This window comes from Schistocerca piceifrons, chromosome 5, assembly GCF_021461385.2.
Source record: "Schistocerca piceifrons isolate TAMUIC-IGC-003096 chromosome 5, iqSchPice1.1, whole genome shotgun sequence".
NCBI classification, from domain to species: Eukaryota; Metazoa; Arthropoda; class Insecta; order Orthoptera; family Acrididae; genus Schistocerca; species Schistocerca piceifrons.
The window spans coordinates 176,933,628-176,959,626 of NC_060142.1; positions in this window are offsets into that span (position 1 = coordinate 176,933,628).

Sequence of the window (25,999 nt, forward strand, 5' to 3'; positions counted from 1 at the left end):
AGTGGCAGCGGTAGCGAAGAAGCGGCGGCGGCCGCATCGGTTTGAATGGTACGTTGACCCTGGACGAGCTGTCCAAGGGCATCCAGTAACGCCTGCGTCTGCTGATTCTGCAAGCGATAAAATTCGGACAGTACATCTGGAGAATGTGGCGAAGCCATGACACAATTAAATGTAAGCAATCAGAAAGAACACTTTAAATCGTCGCCAATGTTGTAAACGAATTAATACAAACTCTTTTGCTCGTCGCCAATAAATGTTGTGTCGGTAGCTGGGCCGACACCGTGAAGTTGAGATTGCTGAAAATGAACTCTAGACTAACGCTGTAGCCGATAGTGCACGCACGGCTAAAGTAGACGGGCGTGAAGTCTGGAACATGAGAACTTATAAATGAATAAGAAGAAAAGTATGTAGATGCTTATTACTTATCTTTTTATTAGTCCTTGGAATACATCTCTCTTGAATACTCGTAAGCTATAGGCATTGATACCAATGGCGCCTTGCTAGTTCGTAGCCATTAACTTAGCTGATGGCTATTCTGTCTCTCGGCTAATGAGAGAGAAAGGCTTCGTACAACTGGGCGGTAGCTAGGTTCTCCTACAACTGGGCGGTAGCTAGGTTCTCGTACAACTGGGGCGAGTGCTCTCTCGTATCACTAGACCTGCCTTGGTGGTGGCGCTAGGTCTGCGATCACAGTGGCGACACGCGGGTCCGACATGTACTACATGGACCGCGGCCGATTTAAGCTACCACCTAGCAAGTGTGGTGTCTGGCGGTGACACCACAGTTACAACATCTCGATACACCACAGCATCATCTGCAAAAAGCCTCAGTGAACTTCCGATGTCATCCACAAGGTCATGTATGTATATTGTGAATAGCAACGGTCCTATGACACTCCCCTGCGGCACACCCGAAATCACTCTTACTTCGGAACATGCTGCGTTCTCGAACTCTTCAATCCAATCACACAATTGTTCTGATAGTCCATATGCTCTTACTTTGTTCATTAAACGACTGTGGGGACTATGCGCGATAACCAAACGTACAATATTACCACACTTCACATCAATAGGATTCAAGCGCGGTCTAACTCCGTTCGCTAACTGATTTCTTGTATGGTACCGTCGTTGACATTGGCCTGCTACAGGAGGTAGTCACAGTCTTAGAAGTGCACGGTTATGGACTTATTGATAACATGAACATGCAGGGTGCTGTAGGCACTCCCATACTTTTGCGCGATGGTATACCTTTACGGACGTGCTACGGCTGCCTAATGGTCGTGGCATTTCTCTTCGAGTGTATGTTGTGCAGACTGTTAACGTGTACGCCCCCTCAGGTAGCAGCCACAAGAGAGAACGTACGACTTTTTATAAAAACGAGGTTCCCATGCTCCTCAGGGCTTATCTTGCTCATCTCATTCTTGGTGGTGACTTCAGTTGTGTGCTTAACGACAGAGACAAAACTCCTAACACGAAAAGATGTGTAGAACTTGAACATTTAATTCGTGGTAAGTGTTTTCACGATACGTGGGAAAAACTGTACGGTGAACACGTAGCGTACATCTTCGTAAAGAGTCATTCCGCCAGTCGGCTGGATAGGATCTAATGTTCAAAGCCCTCCAGCGACATACTGTGAACTGTGACATAGCTCCTGTCAACATCTCTGGCCATTGCGCATATCAGCGTTACCTTAACCTACAACGTCAGCAAATCTACCGATGTAAAGGCTACTGGAAATTGAATGTAAGCGTTCTGCAGGATGCCCAACTTGAATAGGAGTTAAACATAATGTGGCAACAGCTCCAGCGACACCAACGTCGTTACGCTAGCGTTCTACAGTGGTGGATTCAGTGTGCCAAGCCCAAATTGCGCCTCACCATCGTGACATACGCCCGACAAAAAAGCTTTTGGTAGAAACAGACTATGGAATTTTATTAGCGCTGTTTGAGAGAATTGTACAGTGGCACTACCAATTCTTCTCGTGATATCGATGTCAACGTCGATTGATGTAAAGCGAAAGTCACGGCAATCCAACGCAAACGAACGGAAGGAATCATCGTGCGATCCTACACAAAAGACGTTTCTGCCGAAGAACAGACCTCTCTGTATCACATTCTGAGATCGACGAAACGATATAAAGCCAAGTTGTTTGAAGCCGTCTTCGATGACGCCGAGAATGCCATCACGAAACAACGTGACATCATCTCGCACGTCTACGACTATTATTGTCAACTTTACAAGAAGCAACCAGTTGATGAACACTTATGTGACAATTTTCTGAGGACCCTGAGCTGCCGCTTGTCACACGACGATAATACAAATCTGGAATTTGTTTCCAGAATGAGATTTTCACTCTGCAGCGGAGTGTGCGCTGATATGAAACTTCCTGGCAGATTAAAACTGTGTGCCCGACCAAGACTCGAAATCGGGACCTTTGCCTTTCGCGGGCAAAGGTTCGCAGGAGAGCATCTGTAAAGTTTGGACGGTAGGAGACGAGATACTGGCAGAAGTAAAGCTGTGTGTACCGGGCTTAGTCGTGCTTCGGTAGCTCAGATGGTAGAGCACTTGCCCGCGAAAGGCAAAGGTCCCGAGTTCGAGTCTTGGTCGGGCACACAGTTTTAATCTGCCAGGAAGTTTTTTGGAATTTGTTTGCCGGGGACGAAATCCTACAAGCGGTCCACATCGCAAAGAAAAGGAAATCAACAGGACCCGATGGACTCAGCGCTGAGTTTTACCAGCGCTACTGGAATCACCTCGGCCCGACACTCCTCGAGATAGCGAATGAAATCTGGCACCTGGAAGTAATACCCAAGGCATTCCTGCTGTTACCTTTCTTCGGTAAGGGCAAGATGGTCTTGCCCTTGTCCGCAGCTCGTGGTCGTGCGGTAGCGTTCCCGGATCCGACGCTCGTGTTCCTGGGTTCCATTCCCGGCGGGGTCAGGGATTTTCTCTGCCTCGTGATGACTGGGAATTGTGTGATGTCTTTAGGTTAGTTAGGTTTAAGTAGCTCTAAGTTCTAGGGGACTGATGACCGTCGATGTTAAGTCCCATAGTGCTCAGAGCCATCTTGCCCATACCGAAGAAAGGTAACAGCAGGAAGGCAGAAAACATGCGACCCATCAAACTCCTGAACACCGATTTCAAAATCATTACCAGATCAATTAAGCTACGGATGCAAACCGTTATGCGCAAGGTTTTAGGCAATTACCAACACAAGGCAGTGCAAGGCCGAAGTGCAGTCTCTTCTGCTTGTGATTTGAGGGACACCGTCTGTTCATATGCTGAAACCAAAGGAAATGGCGCTCTGATATTTCAAGATTTAGAGAAGGCGTATGACCGTGTACGTGAGTTCCTCTTTAAAACAGGGCGAAACTATGTTTTGGACCTCATCTCATAGAATTAATTCGCAAACTTACTACAAACGATTCTTCCCGGATTCTCAATTATGGCCATTTTGTAAGAGAAGTGTCCATTGGGAAATCCATCCGACAATGATATCCGCTGTCAGTGATTTTGTACGCCATTTCAGCAGAGCCGCTACTGCACAACTTAGTGCACTGTGGGATAAGGCTTAGCATCCGTTTTGTTACTGTCCCTTGCACTGCGTATGCCGACGATATATGCGTAGCTGTTTCATTGTCACAACAACTTATGTCAGCAGAAACTCTTTCACAAGCATTTACGTTTCTTTCAGGTGCAATATTAAATAGAGCAAGAACCATGGCTTTGCCCATAGGAGGTGGTATCTGAGATATATCCAATGTTACCTGGTGGAATGTAGATTGTCACAAAACTCTCGGTGTAACCTTTGAGGGCGTCCCAGACCAATTCCTGACGAAAAACATGTCAAAAATGCTTAATAAATTAAATGCTGATTTGATACTCCACTCTGTCCGTGATTTGAGCATACTACAGAAAGTCAAGACTGTAGGCATCGCCATTACAAGCAAGATGATTTATTTGGCGCAAATTCTTCCTATATCCGACCATCTAGCAAAAAGTATACAACAAGCGCTACGCTTTGTAGAGGGCACACTTTCCAAGTTCAGTTTGATACATTTAATTTACCTATGTCCAAAGGTGGCCTTAACCTCATTACGGTACACAAAAAATGTATCACCCTGCTCCTACGTCGCGTCACGATGAAGTTCGTACCCGGAGGACCAGAATCATCACAAACCTCATCCAGCGGTGGATGCCACATAGCCTTGACCCACTCGTTGATATCACCGGTATTCCGTTTTATTATCGACATGTGCCACTGTACTACATGACCTGAGCTACATCCGACACAACATCTTCGATACCGGCAGTCTGACCAACAGGAAACTTTATAACCTTCTCATAACAACAAACCACAGCAATCGTTTCGAAGACATATGGAGTATAGCATGGCGGAATGTGCCCAGCGACATGTTACCGTCACGCGTCATAGCCGACTCGTATCTCAAAGTCAACGATAAAGCAGCAATGAATGACAAGCTACATAAGATAGGCCTTCATCCGATGCCCAATTGTGACGCATGCGGGAGAATCGATAGACTAATTCATAGGCTCACGTGCGGACATGCATAGAAATTATATTTCTTCTTCAAAGCTTGTCGGGGATAGACCGCACGACGCCAAATATTGTAGACCTTCCAGAGATCATTCAGCCACAAAAACTGAGGTATCGACGGGTAAAAAGAAAAAAAAAATTGCAGCGCGGATCATGGGCCACACGGCATAGTTTATTATGCAGAATAAGCATGCTACTTTCCAAGATTATTTCTCTTACGTCGAAACTGAACACCTTAAAACAAGTCAACATCGGGGCTACAGGAGATTATTTGGAAATATGCTGCACATCATAATAAAATGGTTAAATACTTTAAACCCAGTATTTCGGATAGTAGAAGTTGAGACGGTTCTGTATAGCACAATCCTATTGCTTCCTGAGACTTCAGCTATTGTCGAAACTTTGAGACATTATTCCAGGCGCTTACCATTGCAGAAGGCAATTTTATTTCCCACCTAATGTTCCTACATTTCCTTTTTCTCGCAGAACAGGAGAGCGAATTTCCTTCAACAGTGAAGTGATAGTCATTCGTGTAATATAAGTTTTTCTGTTTACTACTTTGGAAAGAAGAAATATCAAGAATAAATGTCAATGAGAAATTTCATTTCATATATTGCGCAACGGACGACTGCAAATAATACTTACTTTGTTAATTCTACTCACATCACAATTGGAGAAAATGTTTATTTTTCCTTCCTCATCAATGGAACTATATCCCTTTCCTCTTTTTTTCGTAACGATCTATTTGCAAATTCAGCTTAGAAGCTGGCCGATTAAGGCAACATAGGTGGAAAAAGAAAAAAAGGATGGCGTAGTGGTCAGCACTTCTCCCTATTAAGCAGGAGACGTGGGTTAGAATCCTGGTCTGGCACAAATTTTCTACTTCCCCCATTGACTTGAATCACTACCTACTGGCAGCTGGTGTCTTTAATTCTTGTGTGTCAGTTAAAAAGTCACGTATAATTTGTTATAATTAAATCACTTCAGTTTTGGAAAGGAGCAATTGTAATCTGTCTCTGATTTAACACAGTATCTAACTTACTACACGCCCTACCTCTGTAGCTGAGTGTGCCGAGCGAAATGATGCAGAGGGTAGCACAATGGACTCGCATTCGAGGAGACGACGGTTCAGACACATCCAAACTTAAGTTTCCTGTGATACCCCCAAACCCCTCCAGCCAAATTCCGGGGTGGTTCCTCTGAAAGGGCAAGGTCGATTTTCCTCCCTTCTCTTGACACAATCCGAGCTCGTTCTACGTCACTAACGACCTCGAAGTGGACGGCGTTTTAAACCTAATCTTCCATTCCTTCCCTCCTTGTAGCTGAGTGGTTTGCACGGCTGATTGCTATATGGAGAATATGGATTCAATTCCCAGTGTTAGAAAAGATTTTACCTTGGTGGGAGGACTGGTTAGGGATGCACTCAGACTTGTGATGACAAATCCGGAGCTACTTAATGGAGTAGTAGTGGCTCCAGGTCACGAAAACTGATGAAGTCCAGGAGAAAGATGTGTAAACCCCACTATCCTCCGTACTGATGTACTAACGAACACTATAGTTAATCGAGCCTCAAACTGTCAGTCACTGAATTAAATATATCTTCAGCTTACTGGAGAGAAAAGAGCGAGTTTAGCCGTAATATAACACACTGGGCGGTCTTATTACGACCAGCTATCTCTGCAATAACTACCTGTATACTCTAACTTTTTAGACGATGACATACTGTTTTTTCTGTTATGATAAATGGGGAACATGGAGACCGAGCATGGATGACTGCCGGTATTATAAGTATTTTGAATAATTGTAATTGGTTCACATCATACTGGTTTTCATGTTGTTGTACACTGAAATTTTCTATATTGGAGAACACCTGGGATTTCAGGCCTAGATCCACTCAATAATGCGCCATGAAACATCATTTCTTAGACATAAATTATTCTACGGTTTAAATCTGTAGAACTTTCAGTGGATGGGAATCTCGCTTGTTTTGAATTGTCGCTCACCGTTATCGAATTAAATAGTTTCCAAAGGCATGTCTATAATTTCCGAAATTAAATTTTAGTTGCAATAATCTCCCAAGAGAAAATTATTAGCCATTCCATAATAGATCACAGCGATAGCTCTGAATTGTTGAGTATTGTGTAGAATTGGTACCAGGCAGTGTCATGTAACCTATCACTACCGACGTAAGCGATGGCGGGTAAATGATATATATTATTCAGATGGTTTCATGGTATCGTAAGGACAAGATGACTCGACTTGAAGCTGTGACAGATTGGCAGGAAGGAGAAGATGAGCTTTAACGTGCTCGCAATTGCAATTTCAATGAAGAAGGCGAGCAGTTTTATGAGGAATGATGTGCCGGTCGCAGACGTATAGCTCGGGTAATGTTATAAGTGTGATGTCCGCTGTGTATATACTCATATTATTCAAACAACGGAAGGTTCGGTTGAACTTTATACACCTGGCATACCTTGTTGTATTGTTATGAAGGGGGGAGGGGGGGGGGGGGGAGGACCGGACTCGGTAGATGAGGTAGCACCTAATACCACTCCGTGTCACTGTTGAGACTCTTGAGAGAGGGTGAGAGTGGCTGATATATTGCCTCACCGATCCAGAATAAATCTGGGAATGAACTGAATGAACTGCGAAGACAGTATTGTTAAAAAATTGTTCAAATGGCTCTGAGCACTATGCGACTTAACTTCTGAGGTCATCAGTCGCCTGGGAACTTAAAAGTAATTAAACCTAACTAACCTAAGGAAATCATAACACATCCATGCCCGAGGCAGGATTCGAACCTGCGGTCACACGGTTCCAGATTGAAGCGCCTAGAACCGCACGGCCACAACGGCCGGCCACAGTATTGTCCCGAACGAGGTAACCTAGTTGGAAAATCACCTGCTGCAAATGTTTTAAATCGCAGACAAGACCAAACAATCGTAACGCTAGTGGATGTTGTAGGACTCAAAACACGGAAGCTATGGTTGACCATCATACAACTAGCAAGTTGCTGTAGGTGGCTGAATCAGACTGGAAGGCTAATGCTTGAAAGTGTTCATTGTTCCTGTCATGACCCATGACAGAGGGTAGTGGACACTATCCGGCTAGGTATTTCCTTTGTCATTAAGCACAATATATCATCGCGCACTTGTTAACGCCGAACAGATATTGCGAAATTCTTACTGTGCCCAAAATAAAGCTTCAAAATATTAACCAGAAACAGTAAAACCGCTTACAGAGTGGCTACAGGAATTCTGAAGACATCGCTGAAATCGTAGTAAAGAGACGAATGTAATAAAATTATTAACCTATTTCTACAACAAACACATATCACACAGGAACTAACGTTTATTTGTAAAAAAAATTTATAACAATAGTAACAAAAGCTACTGAGAATGTACATGTGTGTCAAGCACACCAGTATCTCGGCCTTGAAGTCAGTTATAAAATATCCTATTACTCAGACACACTAACTATTTTAAATATGAACCAGTTTTCCTATAAGCCAATGCAAGAAGGATGTCTGAATAATGTAATCTGAAAGCAGCAAGCTGAATAGAGTCGCATTTTTGACTCGTAGTTTTGATTGCGTCTGTGTGTGTGAGGTGTAAAATATGAATTAAAGTGATAATCACGGAATGTTTAACGCCTCATGGAGTAAAATCTTCCTGCAAGTTTTCTAAATAGGCCTATATTTATTGGATGTCTGAAAGATTTAAAACTGTGGAAATTAGAATGGTTGTCTGTTTACAAGATATACACTTGTCTGCGGTTGTCCGTTACATGATATAGGAAGCACAGTATGATGCTTCTGGTAAGATCTGAGCAGGCAGGAAGTCACGCGTGTTTAATTGATAGTTGGATGATAGGAATATTTACACTGAAGAGCCAAAGATATCGTTACACCTGCTTAGTATGGTATAGAGCCTCCGCGAGCACGCAGTAGTGCCGCAGCGCGACGTGGTATGGACTGAAGTACTGCTGGAGGGAAATGGCACCACAAATCCTGCAGCGGTGTCAGTAAATCCGAAAGAGTACGAGGAGGTGGAGATCTCTTCTGAACAGCACGTTGCAAGGCATCCCAGTTATGCTCAATAATGTTAACGTCTGGGAAGTTCGGTGGCCTGCGGAAGTGTTCAGACTCAGAATAGTGTCCCTGTGGCCACTCTGTAGCAATTATAGATATGTGGGGTGTCGCGTTGTCCTGTTGGAACAGCCAAAGTCTGTCGGAATGCACAACAGGCATGAATGGATGCAGGTTATCAGGCAGGATGTTTACACACGTGTCATCCGTCAGAGTCGTACCTAGACGTATCAGAGGTCCCATATCACTCCATCTCCGCACGCTCGCCATTAAAGAGCCTCCACTAGCTTGAACAATGACCTGCTGATATGCAGCGTCCATGGATTCATAAGGTTGTCTCTATACCCGTACACGTCCATCCGCTCGATATAATTTCAGACGAGACTCGTTCGACCAGACAACATGTTTTCAGTCTTCAACAATCCAATGTCGGTGTTGACGAGCCCAGGCGAGGCGTAAAGCTTTGTTTCGTGCAGTCAGCAAGGGTACAAGTGGGCCTTCGGCTCCGAAAGCCCATATCGACGTAGTTTCGTGTAATGGTTCCGACTCTGACACTTGTTGATGGACCAGCATTGAAATCTGCAGCAATTTGTGGAAAAGTTTCACTTCTGTCAGGTAGAAAGATTCCTTGCAGTTGTCGTTGGTTCCGTTCCTGCAGGATCATTTTCCGGTTGCAGCGATGTCGGGTATTTGATACTTTACCAGATTCCTGATATTCACGGTACTCGAGAAATGGTCGTAAGGGAAAATCCCCAGTTCATCGCTTCCTCGGAGATGGTGTATCCCATCGCTAGTGCGTCGACTATAACACCACGTTCATACTCGCTTAAATCTTGATAATCTGCCATTGTAGACGTTTGCGCCAGACACTTGTCTTATATAGGCATCGCCGTATTCAGGCTGTTTTCTCTGACGCTCTGGTTTAGATGTGTGCGTCTATTCGGTACTAAATGATGAACTATTTATTCTATATTAAGTTGAATGAACTGTTGAAGATCTTGGATTTATTCAATTTCAAAGATTTTGGTGCCCGACACGCTGGCAGTTATCGCTATGCTTGGCCTGTTACATCAGTTACTTCATATTTTGTTTCGTATTTTATCTATCTTCAGCAACTATAGTAGAATTTAGCACAAAGCATAACTTAATCATAGCTAACACTTAATTTAAGAATCATGAAAGAAGGTTGTATACCTGTGAGAGACCTGGAGGCAAGGGAAGGTTTGAGATTGATTATAGAACGGTAAGACAAAGATATCGGAACCAGATTCTAAATTGTAAGTAATTTCCAAGGGCAACTGTGAACTCTGACCACAATTTATTCGTTATGTACAGTTGATTAAGATTGTAGAGACTGTAAAAAGGCAGGAGTTTTAGAGGATGGGAACTGCATAAACTGATTGAAGCAGGGATTTTAGAGTGTTTCAGAGGGAGCGTAAGGGCACGATTGACAAGAACAGGGGAAACGAGTGCAGTACAAGCGTGGTGCGTAGCTTTGAGAGACGAAATAATGAAGGCATCAGAGTATCAAGCAGGTAAAAAGGCGAGGGTTAGTGGAAATCTTTGGGTAACATAAGAGATACTGAATTTAACTGATGAAGGGAGAAAATATAAAAAAATGCAATAAATGAAACAGGCGAAGGGGAATACCAATTCTAAAAACACGAGACTGAAAAGAAGTGCTGTGCTGGAATTGCTAGATCACAAATGTGAAGATTTATAAGCATGTATCTCTAGGGGAAAGGTAGATGCCGCCTATAGGCAAATTAAAGAGACCTTCGCAATAAAGAGTACCATCTATATGAATATCAAGAGCTCATGTGGAAAACAAGTACTAGCCAAAGAAGAGGAAGCAGAAAGATGGAAGGAGTACATAGAGAGTCTTTACAATGGAGATGTACCTGAGGGCAATAATACGGAAATGGGAGAGGACTTAGATGATGATGAAAGGGGAGATATGATATTGCATGAAGAATTTGACAAAGTAGAAAAAGACATGAGTCAGTACACGGCCGCGGGAGTAGACAAAATTACAACTACTGATAGCCTTGGGAGAGCCAGTCATGACAAAACTCTTCGATCTGGTGAACAAGAGTGTATAGAACAGGCGAATTACTCGTGGGACTTCAAGAAGTATGTACTAAATCAAATTCCAAAGAAAGTTAAGCTGAAACGTGTGAAAATTAGCGAACTATCAGTTTAATCAGTCACCGTAGCAAAATACTAACACGGAGTCCTCAAAGAAGAATAGAAAAATTGGTAGAAGCCTGCCTCGGGGAAGATAGTTTGGTTCCCGAGAAATGCAGGAACACGTGTGGCAATACTGAATCTACGAATTCTCATAGAAGACAGGTTAAGGAAAAGAAAAGCTGTCATAGCATTTGTACACTTAGAGGAAGCTTTTGACAATGGCCACTGGAATACTGTCTTTAAAATTCTGGAGGTGGCAGAGTAAAATACAGGGAGTGAAAGGCTATATACAATTTTTTCAGAAACTATCTGGCAGCTAAGAGTCGAGGCGTATGAAAGGGAAGCAGTGACTGAGAACGGAGTGAGACAGGTTTGTAGCCTATCCCAGATGTTATTCAATGTGTATACTGAGCAAGCAGTAACGCTATTAAAAGAAAATTTTCGAGTAGGAATTACAGTCCAGGGAGAAGAAGTAAGAACTTTGAGGTTTGCCGATGACATTGGAATTCTATCAGAGACAGCAAACGACTCGGAAGAGCAGTAGAACGGAATGGACAGTGTCTTGAAAGGAGGATATGAGATGAAGATCAACAAAAATAAAACGACGATATGGTAGGTATGAAATGCCGAAATTAGTAGCCTTCAGAGTAAAATAAAATAATATCTTACATTACACGGCTGTTGATGAACTTTATTGATAATGACAATATTGGAGTGTAGTCCAATTAAATCAGGTAATGCTGAGGGAATTAGATTTGCAAATGACACACTTAAAATAGTAGATGAGTTTTGCTATTTGAGCAGCAAAATAAATGATGATGGTCGAAGTAGAGAGGATATAAACTGTAGATTGTCAATGCAAGGAAAACTTTTCTGAAGAAAAGAAATTTGTTAACATCGAGAATTGATTTAAGTGTCAGGAAGTATTCTGAAAGTATTTGTATGGAGTGTAAGCATGTATGAAAGTGAAACATAGGCGATAAACAGTTTAGACAAGAAGACAGTAGAAGCTTTTGAAATGTGGTGCTACGGAAAAATGCTGATGATTAGATGGGCAGATCACATAACTAACGAGGAGACATTGAATAGAGCCGGGGAGAAAAGAAATTTGCGGCACATCCCGACTAGAAGAAGGGAACGATTGGTAGGACACATTTTGAGATATCAATGGATCACAAATTCAGTAGTGTAGGGAATCGTGTGGGGTAATAATAGTAGAGGGAGACAAAGAGATGAAAAAAGTAATCAGATTCAGAGGGATGTAGGTTGCAGTAGTTCTCGGAAATGAAGAGGCTTGCACAGGATATAGCAGCATGGAGAAATGCAAGAATCCATTCGTCGGTATGAAGACCGCAATGACAACGTTATCCACAGGCGTCATCCTTTTTATCCGCTTTATTTAATAATTATTTCATTTACTTATGTGCTTTTGTAGTCTGTTCACTGATTGTTCATTAGGCTGGCTGTATGATTAATTGATTCCTGTGTAAATTCTCAACGCAACAGTTGCTCAACTGAATCCCCAAGTTAGCAAACGAGCCACTTACAACTTTTTGTATTCACGTATTCCTCCTCTTGTGGTTAGGTAGCTGTAGACTGATTTCAACTGCCCACTGAATCCACAAAATTCATCGGTTACCAAAACCCCGTGTAACATTGCAATAACTTGGTGAGGATTTGGAACAGTTGTAAATAGTGACGTTGAAAACGGTGTACGAATAATGTTTTTGAAAGGATAATATCCGGCGGGCACTGGAGACAGGTGTTACGTGTAGTCAGTGACATTCGTTTTCAAACCCCACCGTACTTACTACTTTTCGTGAATGAAAGTTCATTCATCCAGTTTTCAAGCAAACAGTACCAAGGGAACTCAAGGCTATGTACATTTGGTGTCAGGTCCTCGGAAAATGACAGTAGCACGTAAAGCTGCTGGTAATCAGTGAATCAACTGAGGAGCCCAGTGAGGGTACAAAAAGGCGTGTAACCTGCTGTGTAAAGAGAACGTTATTGGGTGGCGGTAGCGGGGAGGTGGGGGGTGGGGGTTAGGGGGGGGGTTACAGTAGCATGACTTGGGCACATTAATCCAGCTTATCGTGAACATGAATTAGGATGTTCAACATTCTCAATGGCCAATGTGTTGAGCTTTCTTGTAGAGAGTGATTTTCCCTATTTCTTAAGAAGACAACATCAGTATTCTCAACGATGCATTCATACGAGCCTGGTTTGACGAATACTGAGGTACACTATCGCATTGCTCAATACCATTGGTATCTGTATCCAATCACAGGCCCCAGAATAATTTTATAATTGTGAAATTTCGGTCGAGGTACAATACAAAGCAAAATATTAATGAGAAGACATCAGTAATATCTTTTGAAAATCTGATGTATCTCTAGTGTCACTTATCTTAAGAACTCTCACGCCAATTGAACGTCATTGTTCAAGGTTCAGCGAGTGCCGTGGTACTTTGTTTGGACTGATACTGAGTCACAGTACCTCCATATCTTAATACGTATCGTCCTGGTGGTTTGTTGCCGCTAAGGAAGCTCAGAGTGTTCGGTCAGAGGGCTCGCTGCCCTCTGTAGTAAAAAAACTGAGTGAAGAGTCAATGAACGGCTTGAATAAGTGACATGTGACATCAACCCGGACCAAATGACTAGAACAATGACAAAGAAAAAAATGAGAAAAAGTGATAAAACGTGTGGTTGGAAGCTGAGAGGTCACGGTATCGAATCCTGTCCGGACCACGGAAATAATGTAGCTTTTACTTCCCAACCACGCGAAGAGTCCACAGGACATTGTTCGGATCCCACGTCAAACTGTGGCCCCTCTTTTTCCCGATAGGGTAAGAGGAGTAGATTAGCATCACACAAGTTGCCCAAACGGTGCGCAATTGAAAGACTTCCATCCGATCACTGAGACACAGCCATTCATTACTAGCCGCTCACAATAAAAAGTGAAGCACATTACATTTAATTAAAATTTTTATTCGTGCGCTGAAGAAGGGCCGGCGAGAATATTGGAACCATCTGTTGTCCGCACACAGAACTAACGTCAGTTAATGGCGAAAGTTCTCACTGCACCACGTAATGACTGATTGGTTTGTGAGTGGCCATTTCAGATAAAAGGAACTAAAGAAAACAATTTCTATAATGTAATTTTATCTTACATACTAATCTACACTTCATGTTGTACAAATCAAAGGCACTGGAAATGCTGAGGATCCCTAGCGCTTCTCTCACGTTTATCATACTATCCATCAGTTCACAGCATTTCCTTTCGTAGCTTGTTGAGAAACTGAAGAAACATCAATGCATGGCGACATTTTACTAATAGTGCGCATGTAGGGAAATGGCCCTTACTGTATCCAAATGAGAATACAGAAAACAGGTATCAGTAACAAAGTTTACTGTTTAATGAAGCGTTTTAACCGGTGAACCACCTCCATCGATCCTCAGGATTTGTTCTAGAAGCTACACATCTCTTCCAGTACAAAACGATGTTCTTGACAGAAGAAGAAAATCAAACAATCGTGTAATCTTCCCTACAAATTTGTTGTGAATGAGGTTCTCGGCGACTAACACATACGTTCACTGAGAAGAAACGTTTAAGCGATCAATGCTGGTAATAAGAGTACTCAGGAATATACTAACCGCTCTTATGAAATATACTATCGTTTGTGTTGTACAGTTGGCAGTGTTCCGCTACCCATACCAAAATACACGAAAAGTTGAATACGAATACACATATAGCAATGCGCAAGGTAGTCACACGCAGATGGTGCCCAAATCATTCCTACTTTTAGGGTAATTGATGACTGTAGCGTAAATGAAAACGGCCGGCAACAATATTAATGTAAAATAAATTTCCCTATTTAAAGTGCTATATTTCCATCATTATTTGTTCCTAAATAAAAAGAAGCAAGTTTTATTCATAGATTTCCTTGCATGTAATATAGTGTTCGTAATAAAACAAAGAGATAGCATCTGTTGTCTGAATTACTTGGCATAGTCACGGCTTCTTATGCACGATTTTTTGTCTTATTTCCCTGTATTTGTTAAAGACTAGATTGAAAAAACATCCAGCCACATTGAATAACAAGATTCGAAAGAATTTATCATTTGCTTTGTCAGTGTTTGACTAGCTACTGTAAAATTAGGCCACATGATTTTCTGAGATTTTCCTCTCATAGGAAATTGAAGATGCTGGAAGTTGTTGACAATGTTTACACTGCACCAAAGTAACAGAGGATAATGGTTCCCTACGAGAAACATGGATGGAATTCACATCTTTAAAATGTCGTAAAGGGAATATTCTTTGCTCAAAAATATGACGTATTCTCTGGCTTCCTCTCCGTTTGAACTTAGGTTGTTAGAGCAGTAACCCTCTTATGCTATATAGTGTCTCAGAAGCTGCAAAAGTGCACTGAAATAGAAGCCTTCACCTATATGCCAGGAGTAGTTCCTGAAAGTGAAAACTGTATTTAAACACATACATTATACAACCGTAGCATGAAACGCACATGTAATCGAACGTAAGTTTCTAAGATAAGTAGTAATGATGAAAACATAAGATTTAACTGAAATTTATTGTTATGAGGTTTATGCGATGACCTCCTGCGAAGCTTTTACTCTCATGGAGTTTTTTCTGTCCAAACGACGTGCTTTGCAGTATGCTGATTGGCGAACGCCCCCTTGATCTGCGGGGCCCGGTGCTCTGCAAAGGAGGAAGGAGTGCGGACCGAGTCTGCACGGTGCATCGCGGGGGACCTGTTGGTGCGCGGTGTACCACTGTGACGCAGTGGTTTTGTCAATGCGGCACCTGTGGCTGTCAGTGAAAGAATCTGGAGTGTGGCTGCAGTGACAAGTAAGCATAGGCTCCGTCCAAGAGTCGCTCCGCCTTTGCGTTGCGACGAGACCCCCTGAGTTTGGCCTGGCTTGTACGTATGTGGCAACTCCCTGGATTAATTTTAAAATGATGAGCTATTTGTGGGGTGGATCCTTTTCAGTCTGTGACTGCTCCTTGTGACCACTCTGTTAGTTCGAAAAGTGTTCTTCTAAATCGCTTGAGTGATCAGTTTGCATCACTGTGAATCGCGAGTGGAATTAACTGACTTGAGTTTGCTATCAGTTCTCGACTGTTGTTGGTTGTGGCCGATATTCGCCGAATTTGTCTCTTGTGTGAGTGAATTCCTACTTTCACGATTTGTTAATGAATTCCTCACCTGCTTACTATAGGTTAACTTTCAGCTTAAGTTGGATTTTGCTGTATCACTTTCTGCCTGTGGGCGGTAGTAACTTGTTGATAACTTTGTCCCGTCAAAGGGCGGTATTGTTAGTGGTTAAAACTGCGTGCAGGTATTAGATCTTTACAAGGTCAAGTCCTGAGTGACTGTGAAAACTACCTTTGTGAAAGTTAATTTGATTCAAGCTGTCTGAGACGCCCTGCTAAACACGGTAGTTTAAACTGTGGAAAGGGTCCAAAATAAGCGGCTGCCAGTTGCACTCGAACATACAAATTTATTTATTTTACCAAACATTACAAGAGCCAAGAAAATTTTGAAAAAACACAGCATTGCTTTTTGGAACTTTATTACCGGCTGAATGCGCCGTACAATCTCATGTTTTAAGGGCAAGACCACCTTAATTTAAAATCGGCTAAAAGTCAATAACTTAAGACCCAAACCAAAATCAGAAACGTACAATGCATAAGGCCTTATCTTAAAACAGTTCTTCAATGTAGCTAAAGGCCCAAACAATCTGACACCTTAAGAACAATTGTTGTAGCGACTTTTGCTGTTAAGACAATTTACAGTCGAATAGTTTGATACCTTCTAGCTTACTATAATCTGTGTTATCAAGTTGGCATTCATAAGGGGCTAACAAGTTGCCTTGGTTAGAATTCGTTCATTCAATTGCCATCAGCATTTTTTTAAATTTCATTCTCAAGTAAATTCCAGGTAGTGGTACTACCTTTTTTTTTTTAAAATGTTTTGGGTCGTAGGGCTGTTTATCCTCCACACCCTCAGCAACAGTTTGCTTAAATGGGTGCTAATTTAAAAAAAAATTATTTTAATTAATGCTGTTACCATGAGAATATGCCTCGGGCATGGATGTGTGTGATGTCCTTAGGTTAGTTAGGTTTAATTAGTTCTAAGTTCTAGGCGACTGATGACCTCAGAAGTTAAGTCGCATAGTGCTCAGAGCCATTTGAACCATTTGAACCATAAGCATACCATTAGTATACCATCAGTCGCTTATAATACTATCGTTCGGTAACTGTGTTGTTAACAGTGTCTGGATCTTGGTTTTGTCAAATAAATCTATTTTTTCTGTGTCCACAAATTGTGGCTCAGCCTTTTACCGTGCTCCCTAAGTTATCAGTGACTGCAATTTTTGCGGAAGGGGGGGGGGGGCGTAGTACTAATTAAAAGTCATTGGTAACAGCATAGTGGCTAGTGTAAAACTTTTATTTTTAATGCGCCTGTTATTGGTTGTTGTTTGGGTCTTCTCTGTCGTCGTTTGTTTTGTTGGACTACGAGTTCCACAAGACCAAGGAAGGTCATCGGTATAGCCAGTTTCAGAAAATCCTGCTAAGAATGTGAAAGCAGGATGAGGAAGACAGCGTACTGGAACTTCTACATCTACATGGATACTCTGCAAATCACGTTTAAGTGGCTGGCAGAGGGTTCACCGAACCACCTTCACAATTCTCTATTATTCCATTCTCGTATAACGCGCAGAAAGAATGAACACCTATATCTTTCCGTAGGAGCACTGATTTCCCTTACTTTATCGAGATGATTGTTCCCCCCTATGTAGGTCGGTGTCAACAAAATATTTTCGCATTCGGATGAGAAAGTTGGTGACTGGAATTCCGTGAGAAGATTCCGTCGCAACGAAAAACGCCTTTCTTTTAACGATTTAGAGCCGAAATCCTGTATCATTTCTGCGACACTCTCTTCCACATTTCGCGATAATTTAAAACGTGCTGGTTTTCTTTAACTTTTTCAATGTACTCCATCAGTTCTATCTAGTAAGGATGCCGCACCACGCAGCAGTATTCTAAAAGAGGACGGACAAGCGTAGTGTAGGCAATCTCCTTAGTAGGTCTGTTCCATTTTCTAAGTCACCTGCCAATAAATCGCAGTCTCTGGTTAGCCTTCCCCACAAAATTTTCTATGTTTCTTCCAATTTAAATTGTTCGTAATTGTAATACCTAGGTATTTAGTTGAATTTACGGATTTTAGATTATACTGGTTTATCGTGTAAACGAAGTTTAACGAGTAGTATTGCATCTTGCTCAATGCTAGCGGGCTGCGTGGACGTCGCCAGTGATCATCTTGCAGGAATCGGTGGGAGAGGTCAGTGAAACCATACTCTTTTGTAAAAATTAGTTGGGAGACATTCAGGATGATGTGATAGGCCTTGAGTATGCATCGCCGTCGCGAAGGTAAGACCCTCCTTGATCATTTGCTCAACATATAGCCCCATATACGTGCAGTCAGTAAAGATCCTCCGGTGTTAACCGAGAGTCACAAATTGCAGGACGAAGTTTTAGCTGTGCAGCAACAAATATTATCTTTAAACTGGCATGAGGATGAGCAAAATGTTGATACTAATGTTAGTCAAGAAAGTCTAGCGTTGAAGAGTCACAGTATGTTTGGAAGATTACCTAATCCGCTAATGGCTATTCTTAATGTGGTACCAAAGTTCTCCATGGAAGGTACTGACAAGTTGTTTGAACTCTGCTGGTTGTTAGTTACGTTGCACTAGAAGGCTAAGATGTTCTGAATCCATCATAATGTAGTATCGCAACTTATTTACCCATTGGCCGTGGGACGTTTAGCGAGGATAGTTACAGAAGAATTAGAAAATCAGGAAGCATTATCGGATTTTCGGAACACGCTCTAAAATAAGTGTGTTGATACTCATGAGAAGCCGCGCGGAGTAGCTTGCTCTGCCCCTCCCGCCGGAGGTTCGAGTCCTCCCTGCGGCATGTGTGTGTGTTGTTCTTACCATAAGTTAGTTTAATTAGTGTGTAAGTCCACGGACCGATGACCTCAGCAGTTTGGTTCCTTAGGAATTCACTCACACACACACACACACACACACACACACACACACACACACTCATGAGAAGAAAGACATAACTGATCAATACCTTTATCGGGTGCTAAGGAAAGATGAAACAATTTCTTACGTTAAATAAGTGCGTCTTGCCATCTTAGCATTGTGTGTTGAGTTCTCGGAGGCTCAAGCGGTCGCAGTTACGAGTACCTTGGAAAATATGTGGTCCACCGATAGATGAACGATTCTCTTTTTTAATAGGCCATCATGTTTTGCCGATTTAGAAGAGTTGTTGACTAAAGGTGAAAATGTTCGTTATGGTGATTGCAAGCTCGGGGACTTAGAAGCATGCTGTAGTGAGGTTGTATGTTGTTGTTGTAGTCTTCAGTCGTGAGACTGGTTTGATGCAGCCCTCCATGCTACTCTATCCTGTGCAAGCTTCTTCATCTCCCAGTATCTACTGCAACCTACATCCTTCTGAATCTGCTTAGTGTATTCATCTCCTGGTCTCCCTCTACGATTTCTACCCTCCACGCTGCCCTTCAATACTAAATTGGTGATCCCTTGATGCCTCAGAACATGTCCTACCAACCGATCCCTTCTTCTAGTCAAGTTGTGCCACAAACCTCTCTTCTCCCCAATCCTATTCAGTAGTTCCTCATTAGTTACGTGATCTACCCATCTAATCTTAAGAATTCTTCTGTAGCACCACATTTGGAAAGCTTCTATTCTCTTCTTGTCCAAACTATTTATCGTCCATGTTTCACTTCCATACATGGCTACACTCCATACATATACCTTCAGAAATGACTTCCTGACTCTTAAATCTATACTCGATGTTAACAAATTTCTCTTCTTCAGAAATGCTCTCCTTGCCATTGCCCATCGACATTTTATATCCTCTCTACTTCGACCATCATCAGTTATTTTGCTCTCCAAATAGTAAAACTCCTTTACTACTTTAAGTGTCTCATTTCCTAATCTAATTCCTTCAGCATCACCCGACTTAATTCGACTACATTCCATTATCTTTGTTTTGCTTTTGTTGATGTTCATCTTATACCATCCTTTCAACACACTGTCCACTCCGTTCAACTGCTCTTCCAAGTCCTTTGCTGTCTCTGACAGAATTACAATGTCATCGGCGAACCTCAAAGTTTTTATTTCTTCTCCATGGATTTTAATACCTACTCCGAATTTTTCTTTTGTTTCCTTCACTGCTTGCTCATTATACAAATTGAATAACATAGGGGAGAGGCTACAACACTGTCTCACTCCCTTCCCAACCACTGCTTCCCTTTCATGTCCGTCGACACTTATAACTGCCTATCCGCAGCTCGAGGTCGTGCTGTAGCGTCCTCGCTTCCCACGCCGGGGTTCCCGGGTTCGATTCCCGGCGGGGTCAGGGATTTTCTCTGCCTCGTGATGACTGGATGTTGTGTGATGTCCTTAGGTTAGTTAGGTTTAAGTAGTTCTAAGTTCTAGGGGACTGATGACCATAGCTGTTAAGTCCCATAGTGCTCAGAGCCATTATAACTGCCATCTGGTTTCTGTACAAATTGTAAACAGCTTTTCGCTCCCTGTATTTTACCCCTGCCACCTTCAGAATTTGAAAGAGAATATTCCATTCAACATTGTCAAAAGCTTTCTCTAAGTCAACAAATGCTAGAAACGTAGGTTCGCCTTTCCTTAATCTAGCTTCTAAGATAAGTCGTAGGGTCAGTATTGCCTCACGTGTTCCTACATTTCTGCGGAATCCAAATTGATCTTCCCAGAGGTCGGCATCTACTAGTTTTTCCATTCGTCTGTAAAGAATTCGCGTTAGTATCTTGCAACCGTGACTTATTAAACTGATAGTTCGGTAATTTTCACATCTGTCAACACCTGTTATCTTTGGGATTGGAGTTATTATATTCTTCTTGAAGTCTGAGGGTGTTTCTCCTGTCTCATACATCTTGCTCACCAGATGGTAGAGTTCTGTCAGGACTGGCTCTCCCAAGGCTGTCAGTAGTTCTGATGTAATGTTGTCTACTCCCGAGGCCTTGTTTCGACATAGGTCTTTCAGTGCTCTGTCAAACTCTTCACGCAGTATCATATCTCCCAATTCATCTTCATCTACATCCTCTTCCATTTCCATAATATTGTCCTCAAGTACATCGCCCATGTATAGACCCTCTATATACTCCTTCCACCTTTCAGCTTTCCCTTCTTTGCTTAGAACTGGGTTTCCATTTGAGCTCTTGATATTCATAAAGTGGTTCTCTTTTCTCCAAAGGTCTCTTTAATTTTCCTGTAGGCAGTATCTATCTTACCCCTAGTGAGATAAGCCTCTACATCCTTACATTTGTCCTCTAGCCATCCCTGCTTAGCCATTTTGCACTTCCTGCTGATCTCATTTTTGAGACGTTTGTGTTCGTTTTTGCTTGCTTCATTTACTGCATTTTTATATTTTCTCCTTTCATCAATTAAATTCAATATTTCCACTATTACCGAAGGATTTCTACTAGCCCTCGTCTTTTTACCTACTTGATCCTCTGCTGCCTTCACTATTTCATCCCTCAAAGCTACCCATTCTTCTACTAGTGTATATATTTCCCCCCTCCTTGTCAATTGTTCCCTAATGCTCTCCCTGAAACTCTGTACAACCTCTGGTTTAGTCAGTTTATCCAGGTCCCTTTACCTTAAATTACCACCTTTTTGTAGTTTCTTCGGTTTTAATCTACATGGTGAGGTTAGTATAAATAATGTTAACACTTAGCATCGGCGGCCGAGCTCGGTTGATAAAGTAGTGTGCTACCGCTGTAACAAAACAGTGCATTTTATTAAGGACCGCCCCATTCTGAAGAGTAGGCGGATAAGTAGGCGGATAAGAGCTGACGCCAGAAGAAAGGGATGCCGTCAGTGTTCCGTATCAAGCTCCCTGGTGGTTTCCATAAAATACGTGCTGTAGAGTGTCAGCGGGTCGCTTACATGTTGTACGGATACTGTTTGTGTTCTAATTGCTTCGGGCAGTAGTGTTTCCCTGACTCATGATGACTGATATACGAGATACCGACGTGTAGCTAGGTTACCGGAGTTAGGTCTAGTCAGTCAATCTTGCTCTTCTGTGAATGGGAGGCCTTGTGAAGTAGCAGACCAGGCCGGTTTGGAATTGAGTATTTAAGTGTTTACATGGTGCCTTGAACGTCGGGTTATTAAAGGGTTATCAGTTAAAGTAATTTTGAAGTGCAATTTTTTGCACTTAGCGCTGTGTTTAGTGTTTTGCGCGGGAGGCCGATTTTGTTTCAAGTTTAGGCCAAGTGGGTGTTTTAGGGTATGTTCTCATAATGGTGGGGCGAGGGCTTGTAGAGTCGGCGTTCAGTGGAACAGGAGAGACGTCAGCCATCTTTCTGAAATCTAGCTTCTAAGTTCGTTGAGTTGTTGGACGAATTCCCAGAGGTGTTTACGGATCAGTTGGGTATTACTAACAACATTCGGTGTAGTATTCAGCCCAGGGATCAGAAACCCATATGCCAGACACCGTATCGGTCGTGTCCTTCTAAGATGCAAAAACTACAGGAAATCATTGATCAGCTTCTTACTGATGGCGTAATTGGACCTTCCCTCTCGCTCCACGCTGCCTCATTTTCCTCCTTTTTGAGACCCATGGTGAAGGGTTTTGATCCGTGATTATCAGGACTTAAATCATAAGCCTGTATTGGAATCATTTCCGCTTCCCGAGTTACATAACTGTTTTACATGGTTTTCATGTGCTAAGGTTTACAATGTCCTTGACGTAAACAAAGCCTATTATTATATTCCCTTTGGAAAAGAGTCTACACCTATTTCCGCCTTGTGCAATGATTTCAAGCTTCTGAATTCAACAGAGTATTCTTTGGGTTGGCTACTCAAGCTGCCGTTTCGGCCCATCTATTGGATTCTGTGTTGGGCGACCTGAAATTTAAGTTCTTGTGTAGTTATTTAGATGATGTGGTGATGTACACTGCCAGTTTTGGGGAACACCTTGAAAACTTTGAACATCTTAGGGAAGTTTTATGGCTCCTCAAGCAAGCATGTCTCACCGAAAATCCTGCAAAGGTGGCCCTAGCCCCCAGGCAGATTTTCTTCTTGGGCCATGTGGTGTCGATAGTAACGATGCCACATAGTTTCAAAGGTTGTCACTACCACGAGACACCGACGGCAGCGCCCTCTAGCTGCTGCTGTGCAGCTCTACGGGCTCCGCCACAGATTCTGCCCATTTTCATCAGGTGCAGCCAGCCAGGAAACTTCGCTTCAACTTCGCACCACCTTGCAAGTTATGTATTCTTACTGGATGAGTAAAATGGATTTAAATTCATACAGCAGTACCGACGTGTTTTACCTTTTCCTGATCCAACCCACGCGCTGCCTTCCAGGCGGGATACAAAAGGCCACATTTACCAACCAGTTTTGGAAACTGAATTTATGTAGCCACATTATGAAAAAGAATGGGATACCACATGTAGCTCCGATAATTTGAATGAAAACAGGCTGATTTTATTTTATACAATTAAAACTATAGTATCTTTCAGTACCTTAAAGAGAAAATTCAGCCATCTTGAGGTTCCTCAGTTGCCTCAGGAACTCTATGAACGTGCCCCACCGAAGGACCTCGCCGCACCCGTTAAGACACCACGGGGTCGTCAGAGTCCAAGCCCTTGCTCTCTGGCGGCAGCGACCACGATCGGCTCCATATCCTATACTGACCCCGTCAGCTCTGCGCCAGAAGTCGTTCTGCCCGCGAACATCACGCGGTTCCACAGTGCGCCGTCGTCCCGGGATCTCCCGCCCTAATGCGGAACTCGGCGCGATTGTCGCGAAATGAAGAACTGCGCAACTGGCGGCCGCCGAACACTGCCGCGTCCATCAGGGCACAAGTTAAACGTCTAAACAAACGTACACTAATGTGAAAAAATATCATTATATTTGCATTTTTAGGAAAATGCGTCCTTGCCGCTTACCAAACACTCTGAAACAATCCATTTAACAGTCGTAATTAAGTAACACGCGCCACGGCGCTCACTAAATCTTTAACTGATAGAAATTATGGTTACAAGGTACTTAAGATCAAAATGCGCCACTGCGTTGAACAAATGATTAATTAAATATCAATGGTTCAGCGCGAAGTAAGCTCCGAACTTAAATGTGAACAAGCGCCAGAATGCCAGCAAACGTTTTTAAGAAAGTAAGAAATGTGCTGTAAAGCTATTGTTGTTTTATAGCTTCGACCTCGAATCGTCAGCAGACCAGTATGAGATGGCTTGGCGTTTTCTAACACCAACACGTCGGTCGGTCGGTCACTAAGAGACCGGCGCCAGACCAGTGGCTGACCAGGCCAGCGGAAACCTGCGACAAGCTCTCACCAATCAACTGATCAGATGACACAGGCCCATAGGTGGACTGTACAACACTCCGTCTTAAGGCCACCAGTGGCCTACCGGGACCATCCGACCGCCGTGTCATCCTCGGTGGAGGATGCGGGTAGCAGGGGCGTGGGATCAGCACACCACTCTCCCGATCGTAAGATGGTATTCTTGACCGAAGCCGCCACTATTCGGTCGAGTAGCTCCTCAATTGGCATCACGAGGCTGAGTGCACCCTGCGAAATGGCAACAGCGCTTGGCGGCCTGGAAGGTCACCCATCCAAGTTCCGACCACGCCCGGCAAGCGCTCAACTTCTGTGATCTGACGGGAATCGGTGTTGCCACTGCGGCAAGGCCGTTGCCCGGACTGTACAACAACTGACTAAAATTCTAAATCAATAGACACAAGGATGAACAATTACAAACGGGAACATACCTATTCCACTTTAGAGAAATGAGAGTGATAATATCTTTGAATTCAAACAACAAGAAATTGAGAACTCCACCACAAATCACGGAATTAATTTTGCTCCCGAAACATAAATAATGGCCACCAAACTCAAGGTAGAATATTACGCTTATAAGGGCACAGTGATCTGTCTAACAGCCACGACTACATAACACTTTGATTATCACCTATTATAACGCTTCTGAACTTTGGCTTATTACGCCTCAACAAATGACAGAATTGTTGTCTATAAACTCCACTGGAGCTTCAAAGCAGCGCACGATGTGGTCTTTTACATGTAAACATGCACTTTCCAGACGAAATGACTTACCAGATTCAGGAATGGGAATTGGCCACATAGTTTGGCTAAAGGTTCTGCATGGTAGTCAGCACCTGATGGTTGTCACTCCTCCCGCGGCGATATCGGCGTCCATACACCACACGCACCGACATGAAGGTAGCAACCCTGTCTGCCTCTCGTCATGTCTGCAAACGCCGCTCGCTGCATACACTCCAACTTCCTGTCTTTACTTTTCACAGCAAGGAGCCCTCCCTATATGCTGTGGGCAAACTTGTTGCTGATGTACCACTTGCTTTTGTACTTTCTTCTTTCCACCAGCCAGCCAATTCTGCATGCAAGGATCGCAAACCAGTCCATCAGAGATGTATCGAATCGTGCCACACGGCTAATGCTCTCCAGCCCAAAACTCAGTACGGCCTGACCTGTAATTTTTGACAAAGAAGGAGACATTTAATCCTGAAACCCTTCCAGTAGGAAAGCTCCATACTAATATTCTGACTGGATTAAGAACCTGAATAACGACACAAGGCCTTACAAAACAGGGTGTCAGTTTATCAGGAAAAGCGTGTACCAATCTCGACTTGGAACTCGCTTCGCCTTGACTATAATGGCGCGTCTGCTTCTGGTGTGCGACGCTAATATTTCCTCGCAGTCGTCTCCAGTTCTTCTGAATCAAGTCAAGTGTCGCTTTCTTCGGGAGCAGGTCATTAACTGACCGCAGGTTGGCCAAGAGGGACTTGACCAAACATCAAGGATGTGGGTGTGGTTTCAAGAGTTTCATGGCAGGCGGAATTAATCACCAAATTAAGATATGGTAACGAGGAATCCCATTTGTAGCGTGAATGAGAGTGGAAAATAGTGATGGCTACCTTCATATTACGGTTCACTCTCTCTGAAAATGAACGTTGCAGCTAGTATGATACAGTCGTGGAATGAGTTATTACATTATACATGGAGAATCTTCTA